Here is a 14,090-nt window from a genome sequence, read left to right as displayed (position 1 = left end):
AAAATACGTTGATGTAAACTACAAAAAATATGCTTGATCCATGCAACTTCATCTGTAACAACTACCATGGCCCAATACTCGGTCTTTGTGCTTAATTAAGCAATTATTTTTTGTTTCCTACTTGCCTAAGAGACGAGATGATAACCTAAATAGACACCATAGCCATTAATTGATCTTCTCATCGTGGGATCATGAGCCCAATCGGCATCTAAATATGCAATCACTTTAATAGGATGATGTGTATTCATATTAATCGGTTTGGTGTAAACGATCCCATCGAAAAGAGTATTTTTGATATATCGAAGAATGCATTTCAGAGCTTCCATATATCTTGTATGAAACTTATGCATGAACTGAGATACATGATTTATAGGAAAGATCAAATATGGTCTACTGAAGGTCAGGTATTGAAGAGACCTAACAATACTTCGATATTTTTCAGAATGAGCCAAATAATGGTCATCTTCTGAGTTTGTACTCAAATGTGTATGAACAACCATTGGAGTATCCACGAGCTTACATGGTAATATGCCATTGCGCTGCAAAATATCACAGGCATATTTTTGTTGAGAAAGAACAAGATGATTTGGTTGTTGATTCACCTGCACTCTAAGAAAAAATCAGAGAGGTCCCAAGTCCTTCATGTAAAAATTTTCATGCAATAATGTTTTTAACCAAGCAATTTTGTCATCAACAATTTTTATAATAATGATGTTATCAATATAGACTAAGATAATAGTAATGTTGGATTGTTCTCTCTGCACAAATAAATAATAGTTATTTCAGCTTTTTTTAAAACCAAGGTTTTCACAACAGTACTAAAAGTGTCAAACCATGCTCGGAAAGCCTACTTAAAAGCATAAATAGCCTTTTTCAATCTTAGCACAGTGGTACTTAGGTCTCCTTCTGAATATCCGGGTGGATGCTCCATATATACTTTATCACATAAGTTTCCATGAAAAAATGCATTTTTAATGTTTAACTAAAATACATTTCATCCATGTGTCACAACCAGTTATCTAACAACTCTGATGGTTCTAAATGGATGCTCTATATACACTTTATCACATAAATTTCTTTGCAAAAATATATTTTTAACGTCTAACTAAAATAAATTTCATCCATGTGTCATAGGGCTAAAAGTCGTATCATAATCCAGCCCATGCTTTTGAGTGTAGCCTTTGGCTACAAGTATCACTTTAAAGTGTTTAATGCTACCATCTAATTTGCGCTTAATTTTATATACCCAATGACAACCAACAATGTTTTTGTTTGTAGGTCTAGGGGTGACATCCCATGTATGACACTCATGAAGTGCAGCGGTTTCATTATTCAGCGCCTCTATCTAACGAGAATTTTGACTTGCCTCAACAAAGAATTTGGGCTCTTGAGTATGTTTAAGAGTTGCAACATATATATAAAAGTTCAAAGAGAAAGATTCATAGCTTACCCATCTAACTGGTGGTTTCTCACTCGAGTAGACATACAAATAGGAGGATTGGCTGAAGAACCCGCATCCGGATTGCTATAAATTGGTGGCTGAACTGCACCAGGAGCATTCACATCTAAGGGTGCATTTGTTGCATGATCAAGAGTAGCCTCATTAGTCTGTTGTGGATGATCCAAAACAAGAATAATATGAGGCAGATTTTATTGCGATGACATCATATTATTCGTTGTTGTTTCATGGTAAATAGATGATTGCGATATCATTTCTTTTCTGGTATAAATGTGATCAAAATATGAAAATCAAGTGGATTGAGTTGCCCTTATGTTGTGAGAAGAAGGAGCATCAGTTGTGTTGGTGCAACAACATTATGAATTTCTACACTGGGTACAGTATGAGATGAAGGCCAAAATGATTGCAAAAGATTATGATCAGTTGGCCATTGTGTGTTGCCACACACATGCTCATGGAAAGTAATATGTCATGAGATGATAATTTTGTTGAAAGCATGATCAAAACATTGATATTCCATGAATTCATCATCATATCTAATGAACTGACAAACTATGACCCTTTGAGATAATTTGTTCCTCAAGGAACTGTGAATATGAACAAAGCATTGGCAGTCATATGCCTTCAATCGAGAGTAATCCGGATGCTTTTCATATAGTAGAAAATAAGTTGATTCACCCTCAAGAGTAAATAAGGGCATTCTATTTATCAAGTAAATGATTGTGTGGAAAGCTTTTAGCTATAATTCAACCCTCAAATTTGCATCATACATCATCGTTAAGGTTGTTTCAACCACATACCGATGCTTTTGTTCGACGACTCTGTTTTGTTGAGAAGTTGTACGATAACTAAACTTGCATTGAATACCATTATCATGCAAATAGCACGTAAATTCATTTGACATGTATTCACCACCATCATTACTTCGTAGGGTAAATTTTTTTTTTGAGAATTGAGTTTTCACATATGACTTGAATTGACAAAAGATTGTAACAATATGATATTTGGATTTCAAAAATAATATCCAAATAAAATGATTATAATCATCAATAAAGATCAAATAATATTTGAATTTTGATAAATACATAACAGGAGGTCCCTACACACTAGAATGAATGAGTTCAAAAGGAAATGAAGTCATTTTTTTAGATCTTGAGAAAGAAAGTTTATGGCTCTTACAAACATGACAACTAATACATGAAGACTCATTTCTTCTTTTACCATTAATGAAACTTTTATTACATTGACTATCATGAAAACTAAAATTGCAATATCTCAATCTATGATGCCAAATGTCGACATCTTGACTATGAATGAAATTTGAAGAAGTAAACAAAACATGATTGGATGACTTTGGGGCTTCATCAAGTAGGTATAGATTCTCACATCTTCTTCACTCATCAATAGTCTTATTTGTGTGAATTCCCTTCATAAAAACAGAAGATGGAGAAAGTAGACACATGAGTTAGTATCACGACAAAGTTGGAAAATATAAATTAGATTTATTTTAAAGGTTAGGAATCAGAAAAATATTAGATAAAGGAAGAGAACCTCGACTAGTAGGAACAATGGCAGTGTCCACACGAGTGATATGAAGATGTTTTTCATTTCCATTGATAACACAATCAATTTTATGATAAGGTTTAGAATGAGAAAGTTTACCTGAATCCTTACTGATATGATTTGTTACTTCGAAGTCAACAAACCAGACTAGGTGAGTTTCAGATGGGTGTGATACTCTAGCGTGTGCGGACCAAAGATTGCCTATAGGATTGTGGGGTGGCAGAATTTTCATTTGTCCAAAACTTACATTAAGAGCTGCATTATCATTAGAAAAAATAATATAATTTGCTACAATAGTAGGGCGCTAAATAAAGTTGGTTTAGATCCACAGTTGAGAACCAACCATAGGAGTAGCAGCTGCATAAAATAACACAAGGTGAAATAGGCATTGTGGGTGGTTTGTACGTGAGAACATAACACCAATAACAGTTGGAAGTGATGTGACCTTTCTTCCCACACATTTGACATACAATATTTGAATTATTCTGTGAAGTAGGTGTGGATAAAATAGTTCTACCTTGACCACCATCGAAATTGTGTTCATGCATGTGACATTTGCCTCTAGATGAAGAGAAATCAATATATCCTTGGGCAACAACCATTACTTCATGATTCACCTCATCTTTCTGAGGCCTAGAAGATAAACCGAACATGACCTCATGTTCCAATAATGATCAAAAGGTGAACGCGGTACTATGATAGTATACACAATAATAAACATATTATCTTCAGCTTCATGTCCTCTAACAATTTTCGTGCATGTCTTCATCTAACAAAGGAGAGTTGACGACAACCAACTACTCTACAATCATTTAAATCTTGGTAAGATAGTCTGCAACAAAAGAATCTCCTCTCTCCAGCTTAGCAAATTTAGTCTTCAACTAATATATCTTTGGGGTGAAAATCTCTTCATTCCAATGATGTAAAACATCCCACAACTCTTTTGTAGAAACACGAGAGGGAACATGCAATAATACCTTATGATAAAGGGTAGTTATAATGAATGCAACAATTATCTGGTCATCTTTCTGTGAAGCAATAAAATCTGGATTTCGGACTTGAGATACTATGACCTTCTTTGTGCTTCCTTCCTGCACTAAAGATGATTGGGAAACAAATTCCAAAGGTATAGGGATCGACTTGTCAAAGTGTCCCATTAAATCATAGCTGCACAAGAAAGTAATTATTTATTTATTTCAGGTGATAAAATTGAAAGAATCAAGGTTTTTAATAATAAAGTGGCTGAAAAAAGAAGCATTAAGTGTGACCATTAAAAGAAGGAAAAAATTCAAATAAATAAAGGAGAACAAAAAATCGAAATAATATATATAGTGACATAAACAAACAAAGGGATCATTTTTTTTAGACGTGAATCATATCACAAATAATGTGTGATCTCTGTCAAGGATGACATCTCCCTTTTTTTTAAAGGATCCCCAAGAATGGCAAAGTTCTCTTTCCTTTTTACTTTAAAGAAAAAGGGCAAAAAATACATATAAAGAGAGAACGACTTATGATTTGAAAGATTAGATCTAGATTTTTTTTTGAAGTACTGCTCATATCTGATGTCAAAGCCAAATCTGATGAAGAAGCACGATATCTATTTTTTTTAAGGAAGAAAATACCGTCAAAATCTGATTTGAAAAGAAAATGGTGTCTGGTCAGATCTGAATGTGTGACATTTGAAAATAAAAGTCAGATCTGAACAGAAAAAGGCATCTAGTTAGATTTGGATGAGCGGCATATAAATATAGAAGAGAAAATATCATAAAGAGAGAAGACATCTGGTCATATTTAAAAGCTTTGAGCGGCTAGTCATATCTGATGCAAGATGCTCGAAAAGAGAGAATAAGAAGATCTGATTTGAAAACTAGATTTGGAAGATGAAGAAGGGTTTTAGAAAAAATTGTGCAGCTAAAATTTAACCAGACTTACCTTTTGATGGCTCTGATACCATGTGAAGATGCCTTTGAAATAAGGTTCCTGCACAAACAATATATAAAAAAGAAAGGAGAATGAGATAGATTCTTAATTTGGCATCTCACCCTATTATAGGGTTGTCCAACAATATATAGAAATCAAGATTGTGAGAGATTATAATAATACCCTTGATATGATTGGGTATTTACAATTGCAATATGTTATAACTACTGCACCCAAACTAGATCTGACTAATCCAAAATATATTCTTAACAATCCGCACATTTTTCTTACAGACATCACAAAGGTCACATAAAATTATATGCAAACTTTGTGTTAATCTTGAACTTCAGAACATCACACATATGTCATGAAATTTACACTTGATTTTATGTGAACCTCATTTTACTCTCAAGCTTCAAAAGATCACACAAAACTGACGAAGTTCACACATATATCACGAAGTTTGCATAAAATTATATGTGAACTTAGTGAGTATAAAAACTAAAACTCCGCAACCCAAAATCTTTTCGTAGAAATTTTTAGGGTTATTTGCAATGCGCTCCCTGCAACGACTTTTCTGACAATTATTCCGGTGGGACTTCATCCTCAAGTATTCTGAAATCATTTATGATGATTTTTTTTGTAAACATATTTAACGATTGAACCATTTTTTTTAAACATAAATCTTTTCATTTGTTTCAACAATTCATATACTTTTATTCCATGCTCCAATTTTATTGTTTATATTTTGCAGATCTTGTATAATAAACATGGTACGTAAGGTACAATGTTTGATTTTTTTTATTATTTACTTAACGATTTTGGTTTTTGTCCTCTATCGCTATTGCCCGCCTATTAACCTATATTTCCTATCTTGGTAATATAGAAAATTCTTAATTTGTTTAATATAATATGCAAACTAAGAAGAATATATTAGAGGGGTCCTGTAACGACCCCAAATTCACCTCAAAAAATCTAGGATTTTTTTTAAGGAAGTGAATTAACTCCAAGACTAAGCTATGATCATGTTTCAACCGTACTAAGCACTAGATGACCCACCTGAGCACAAGCGCGAGCATGTCTTAGACTCATAGTATCAGGTCCAATACGGAACTATCAAAGATAAGATCTTTTGTCGAAAATCAAATCATTATTTTAATTTTTAAATGCAAAATATAACCCAAAAATCTAAGGTGCATCACAAATTTTATTTACCATTCAAACAATTTATTTTAAAGCATAATAAAAAGTAAATAGTTTGAATCACTATTCCAAATAATCAAACCTTATAAACTTTAAATGTCAAGTTTATAAAGTCTAAACAACATCTACACGTTTACAAATCCTGGGCCATAAAACCACCACCATTGTTACGCTAGTCAGCCATTTATCACCATCACACAAGAGCTACGTCTGAGTTTCACCATCTGAAAATGTAAATACAGGTGATAACTCATAGTTTTTCGTACAAAATCATACATTGATTCAGTAGAGAATAAAACACAAGTTTACCAGTTTGGAAGCCTTAAGCCTTTAAACATGTAACATGATTAACCACATAACAAATCTTATCATGTTTATATCTCAAATTAATCTGACGTGCTTGTAACAATTCATTCATACTTGCAATGCTAACATGATTCATATCTCAATGCTTACATGCACAAAGCATACAACAATGCATATCAGATGCATGAATCATTGCATACTCATGCTTACACAAAGCATGTAACAATGCATATAAGATGCATGAATCATTGTATAACTCATATTTCACGCATGAACTAACACATATATCAATCACATATTTCATGTATGAGCTATCACACTACATGATGCATGAATAACTTTTACCTTATTCCTTACTATTGTTTTTTAATGTATACATATGATTAAATACAAACATTTAGTTGTTAATTCTGACCATGCCGTTTGCTACTAAGTCAGGCCAGATCTCATGCATTCATGTGCACAACTCAGCTTGTATCTTATTCATATGGTATTTTATTAACTGAGTCAAAACCCGAGAATCTTGAGCAACCAATGACATACACTAGGTCAGAACATTGCCGACACATGCATAATGTTGAGGCAATAGCAACCCATGCTCAATGCCACTTTTGTTCGGTATAAAAAATACTAACATCTGAATCCAACCCTCACTGCCACCAGGAAAAGTAGTGGAAAGTCTCCTACAATTGTGGCTAGCGACTGTGGACCCCCTATGTGTCCATGGAAAAAACAACAACGCTCATGGTGTCCAGTATCACATGTTTTCCATAATTAACAACTGAGTTCCCACACCTAGTAGGCAACTAAGGAAATTAAGACACTATTCCAATTTCTTTTATCTGTAAGTTAACATTCATTTATTTCATGCAGTAACTATGGACTCACAATATGCATCACATAGTGCATCTTTCGATTGTGACACATCCGCTCAAGAAATAACAATGTATCATTGTGTGCCAACAAGTGTCATTACACAAATGCATCACAATACTATATAACGAATGAATTCACATGATTAATACATCAATATTGCACTAACACACAACCATCCATAGTCTCGTATATAGATAACTCACAAACCACAATACAATTTGGTTCACCTTTCAAACCATCTCATGTACTCAAGTATTACCCATTAAATGACATATAATGCTCAGTAGCCATACACCACAGCCACATGATGTACATGATTAACAAAAGCATTCTTACAAAATCACATCATGTTGCATACATGGTTCACAACTAAAACAATCACATGCATGCAATTCAACATATCTCATCTGGAGCAATCACATGTAAACACGCAAAATAATTTACATGAAAAACTATCAAAATAGATTTTTTTCTATCAATATAAATTCCATCATGGATCATAGCGAATGAAATAAATTCTAACATTTTATTATAGATGCACATACGTGTTATCTATCTATAGCCAAAAACCTAGGTTTAATCTCATCTAGATAAGAGAGAAATAAATCTTTTACTAAAACTGATTTTCTGTTAACAGAACAAATCTGTTTGGTTGTCTTTATTGAAGAACTATTAGTCAATGAATTTACAGAATAAAATAAATTTTATAATTTTTAACGTAGTTAACTTGATATGTCTGACATAAGCTCCAAAAGAAATTAGGTCTAAACTCCATTCCAGTTGAAAATTAAAATTCATGTGCTATAGTCAGTTTTTGTTCTTAGATAGATTATGTTCCAGAAATTTTCGGTTTCAGAATTGACTTTTGTAATTTTTAATTCTCAAACGGTAATGAATCAATACAAAAGATTTTTATCGTGAGTTCTCAAGTAAATCAAATAATACACATAAAAATCTTGGCTATAAACATTGAGTAATTTAGGAGAAATAAAATTGACAAAAATTATTTTGCTATTATAGAATGTCTGTCAGAACAACGATTCTATGTTAACTTTCAGAGATTGTATCTCCCCGTCTGGACCTCAAACAAACACAAATTTTTTTTCAGACTGCCCCTACATGCCTAAAACATCTCTCTAAAATTTGAGAATTTTTAGATTCACTGTTTTGGAGAATCATAAATCTTTTTAAAACTGGTTAGAATAAAAATACATAACAGAACATAGTTTTCAAGAAATACATTAAGAAATTCATGATTTTCATAAAGAAACACCAAGACATACTTCCAACGGTTTTGTATTCATTATAAACATATCATACACATGCATATAAACATCTTAACATACTATAAAGCTCAAATATATCTGATCACATGTATTTAAACACAAATCTAAGTTGTTTTTTATCAAAAGAAGACTTAAATCACTCCTACGAAAGAAAATTAGGTTTTATAAAACAAATTGAATCACAAAAACTTGATTTCATGCTTGGATTGACCTATACTAAATCCTAAACATGCTTTAAAATGTATAAATTTGTACCTGTAAAGCTTAAACTCATGAATAACATAAAGAACACGCTAAAGAGTATCGAATTATGGCAAAACATACTTGAAACACCGTAGAAACCCGAAAAGACACCATAGATTTCTCTACAACTCAAGTAAATATTGTATAAGGCCAAAATATAAACCTTGTATCAAATCATACTACATAAATAACTATAAAAAATTAGAAATGAAGGCTTGCCTTGGCCCCTAATATTGGTCGGTCTGCTCTTCTTCTTCCTTTCCTTCTCTCTCTCCCCCAAAATCATGTGGGAGAGAGGAGGCCCCCTCCTCTGCTTATATAGAGGAGATAAGGCTCTTTGGGTTGGAGTCCTCTTTTATGGGGGACTCCACCCCAAAATTGTCCCTCCCTCCCTCTCTCTCTCTCTTAGTTGGATTTTCCCACCTTGGGTGGGACTCCAACAAAAAGAGAATTCCCCCAAGAGCAGGAGGGGAGAGACATCCCACCCTTGGAGTCTCTTACTTGGTTTTCAAACTCCATCTAAACATCTTTTCTAATTAATTTAAATTCTTAATTATGTTTTCTATTTTTTCTAAAAAAACAAATTATTATTTTTAATAGATAATAGAATCCTATATGAACTATGAATTCATGATCTACCATGACACCCTACTCTATTTAATTAATTTAACACTATTAATTAATTAATTATTAAAAAATTTACTAAATTATTTTAAATTTAATTTTTGAAATATAAAAAATGCTAGGCATTAAATATTCATTGTAACATGCTCAGAGATTTTCAACCCTTGGAAAACACTTGAAAGTTTAAAACTTTTTTTAATTTTTTTTTACTTATAAAAATCATCAGCAAAAACCTTTTCAAACTGAGGTTCAAAACCTCGAGCGGGTTACATTTCACTCAAAATGATTATACTAAATTCGAAAAAGGATAACATGATGCAAATAAAATACTTTCATTCAAAAGAATGATGTATCATTTAAAATATTACAAAATCAATACAATGTCATGTGTTTGAATTCAGTGTCTGAGAAAGGAAAATGATTGGCTCAGTCGACAGTGTCGCAACATCCCGCATTCGCTCAACATTGTATTCTTTACCTGCAATAATCTACCCATAAAAAGGGTCAAACTTTTGACATTCTAGTAGGTACATACACCAATTCCAAGTAACTCATAATATTAAAACATATTCAAATGCCATAGTTTAGGTCTACTATGCAACTCAGATATCACAGTTCATCTATAGCTAAGACTAGAGCTATTCAAAAAAATGTAAGACCAAAACACTGAAAAGAACATACTTTATTGTTTCATATTATAAAGACATTTTTTTATCTCAAACTGTGTGATTCAGAGATCTTTGTTTCGATATTTATCCACCTTGGTACATGGGGTGGCAGAATATTGCATATGGCCAAAGCATCTGGGGATATATTATTCTCAAGTATTTTAACCCAGGTGCCTGATTGAGCAGACCTAAAATGGGCGGTTTGTGACTGAAAGAAGTCACCGCTAAGGCAGAACAAAAATAGGATATATCCTGGACTACTGCAGTAGTTGAGGATCTATCACCTAGGACACGTGGATAGCCCTAGCCTTCGAAGACCTACGAGTGAGTGGAGACCTTTAGGACAACTCGCTCCAAAAAATTATAATAAAATCACTTGAGGTTGTACTATCTACCTTCTACAAGGCAGAGATCAAAACAGAATGTGTCAAAAGGGTTATCTTTATTATAGAGATTATTATTTTATGTGTCTTATACTTGATAGGTTATAATTGGGCTTAGTAACCCTAGTACCCATTTTTAGGGTGATAACCAAAGTCCTGTGTATCTAACTCAATCAGTAATTGCTCTATATACACGAGCATTTTGCTAGTGAGGTTGATCCAAGAACTTATGTTTATGTATATGCATGTTTTACTTATCATATAGTGCTTTATTTTGTACTTTAAGGGTTTACATTGACCTTCATAATGTGTCTTGATGTCTTACAGTACAATGATAGTCATAAGTCATACTCAGAATGTATAAGCGTGTCTTGATGCCTTACGACATAATGGCAATCATAAGCCATACTTAAAATGCACAAGCATATCTTGACGTCTTACAATATAATGGCAATCGAACACCCTTGTGCTCTTAGGGCACTAAAAAGGTTCCTTGGCCTCTTCTAGACCACGTGTTTGTTTCATATAAAAATATTATTCTATGGTGAAATAATGCATTGCCTATAGGGTTTTGTAAAACCCTAGCTCTATTATTGAGCTATAACAATTATTGCAAGTTTTTATGCATGCTTATTATACATAACTACATTTGCACTTTTATGAATGCCTACACATGTCATTGATGTAAGTGCATATTTTTCATACGCGAATCCAATAATTTCATACCCAAAGCGATGCATGCGAATATTATTTTGCACATAGAATGATGTATGCAAATATCACAGTATATGTGACTTAAATATCATTTTGTACATAAAGTGATGCATGCAAATAATTGTTACATGCGAAATCAGGGTTTTCAGAGAAAATGATGTATGTGATAAATAATTACTTTATGCATAGCAAACACATGCAAAACCAATGTTTTCACAAAAAATAATGCATGTGATAAATAATTATTTTATGTGTAGCAAAACACATGCGAAACCAGGGTTTTCATAGAAAATGATGCATGTGATAAATGATTATTACATGTGATATCAAAAATATTGTTGAAAAGAGATATAAAAAATATCATCAAAAAGCGATATCAAAAGTATCATCGAAAGTGATGTATGTGAATAAAATATTATTTTATGTATGATGAATACATGTGATATAAAAAATATCGTTGAAAAGTGATATCAAAAGTATCATCAAAAGCAATACATGTGAATAAAATATTATTTTATGTATGACAAATATATGTGATATGAAAATATATATTTCTCGTATCATAAGGCATGCAAACAAAAAATGATTCACATGTGATATTAACATATGAATTACTTGAAATACGAGGCATGTGAACTACAACATGATTTAATCGTAGCAAAACTCATGCAAAACTATTTATAACATAATTCACTTGTAAACGATCACATGCGACGTTAATATATATTTTTAATCATAGACTAACACATGTGTTAAAAGAATGTATTCAAATATTAAAAGTTATGAGCATTTGGTATATATAACTACCTCATAGAGTGCAGTGATAAGAAGCGAAAAATTCTCAAAAATCCCAGGTGAATTTTCCTCCAATAATTTTCAGATGTGTGATGGCGATGTTAGCGACCGAATTGGGTTGATTTGTTCGAAGGAACCAGTTTCGTCTTGTAGGCAAATTAGGTCAAGTGGAAAAGTTGATCGAGTCAGATGGGTGTAGGACTGTACTAAACCGGGTAGGGGTCTGACCAATCAAACACTAAGTTGAGCTAGCTTAGTAGGCTCAAGTGGTGGTCATGTGGTTGGGTTCAACGAAAAGGGTGGTCAGGTCTAAATGAGCAGGGTGCAAGGGGGGGTTGCGTTCGGACCAGGTGGGCTTGGTCTAGGCGCACTTGAACAACAGTGAGTGAGGTGGGCATAGGTTGGGAGTAGACTGACTAGAGCAGGGTGCACAGGTAGGCTCAGTGGATGGGGTTGAGCAGACATGGATGGTGATAGATGGGCTGAGCAGGCTGAACCTTAGCAGAGTGCACAGGTGGGCAGGAACAAAGTGGTGAAGTGGGCGGTGTTGAGGAGGTGGTACAGGGTGTTGCACAAGAGGCTCAGTGAACCAGACAACTAGCTAGGCATTGAGTGTAGGCTGGCCAGTGAGGTGGGCTCAGTAGGGTGGTAGGGATGACAAGGGTAGTTGTAGGGCTAAGGGGTGCAAACCAGGGGCTGGGCTGAAAGGATCTTGGTGGATGCAACAAGTGTTGGTGCACCCACCACTTGGGAAAAAAAAGGTGAAGAAAAAGTGGAGAGAGAGGGAGGGAAGAAAGAAGGGTGAAGAAGATGGGAGCTGATGAGAGAAAACGAGGAGCTCCCTCCCTTTATATAGGGAAGGAGAGGTTGACCAAGCATTGCCAAGTGGCAATGCTTGAGCCAAAATGTGGTAAGCTCCCCCTTTCACACCCGGATTATCTTCTATTGTTAGAGCATAACAGAAAAAGCCAAAAAAGAAAAATTATGAACTGGTTCATAATTGATACTATGAAACGAGGAGCTTGCTTTACACGTGGATAAAGAGAGAACCATATCTAATGCCAAGAGGTTGGGTGTCTGACATTTTACATGAAAAAGGCACCCTTTATAAAATCCAAAAATTATGCTCAAACACTTAATAGAAAATGCAAAGCAAGTTGGCCAAACAATAGTAGTGGCCTATATCTAAGAAAGAAAGTGTAGAAAAAGTTGAAGGGTTTGTAGCCACAATCTTGTCTCCCATCCCGAAAGTATCTAAAATGTGGGAGGGTGACTCAGTGGTAAAAAAGAGTGGCCCATTGGCTCACTTTGATGTTGTTGTGGACCTGAATGCCTCGATAAATAAGGCTGAAGATGCAGCAAGCTGTAGTGGCAGTAGCGAGATGCGGAGGAAAGTACCTCACCAAGAAAAGGATGAGAAACATAAGGTTGAGGTTAATATGAACAATCCTCATAAAGTGGATGTATCGTAGGTTTTTGTGGCTATTTTGGATGCTAAGGGCAATTTTTAGGTTGAGCTAGAGGAGAAAGTGCAAGCTTTGAAAAAGATGTTGCAGCGAAGAACAAGGTCTGGTGCTCATGGACATATATCAATCATTATATATTTATCTTCTAGTTTGATTGAATATTTAAAATCTTATATATAATATGTGTGTGTGTGTGTGAAACATGAACTATTATTTTCTCGTTCATGTCATGTATATGTGAAACATGTTTGGATAACTAACTACTTTGATACTTGCGCTATAATGTTTAAAATGTTATATATATGTGTGTATGCATGTGATTCATGAACTATTATTTTCTTGTTGATTCATATATGTGTGAAACATGTTAACTAGTTTGATTCTTGCAGTACAATGTGTAAAATGCTATATGTGTGTGAAACATGAACTATTAAAATGAATCATTTGACTAATTTCAACAAAATTAATTGTGATTATAGGATCCACAACCAAAAGATTCAAAGATCCATCATCTCACATGCATCGGTTCTACTGGTTTCAAGCACATCAGTGGTTAGTAAGACTAACGGAGGAAGTGAAAG

This window comes from Nuphar pumila, chromosome 8, assembly GCF_984573655.1.
Source record: "Nuphar pumila chromosome 8, dmNupPumi1.hap1.1, whole genome shotgun sequence".
Classification (NCBI taxonomy): domain Eukaryota; kingdom Viridiplantae; phylum Streptophyta; class Magnoliopsida; order Nymphaeales; family Nymphaeaceae; genus Nuphar; species Nuphar pumila.
The sequence above is the reverse complement of the archived record's forward strand: the minus strand, read 5'-3'. Positions refer to the sequence as shown.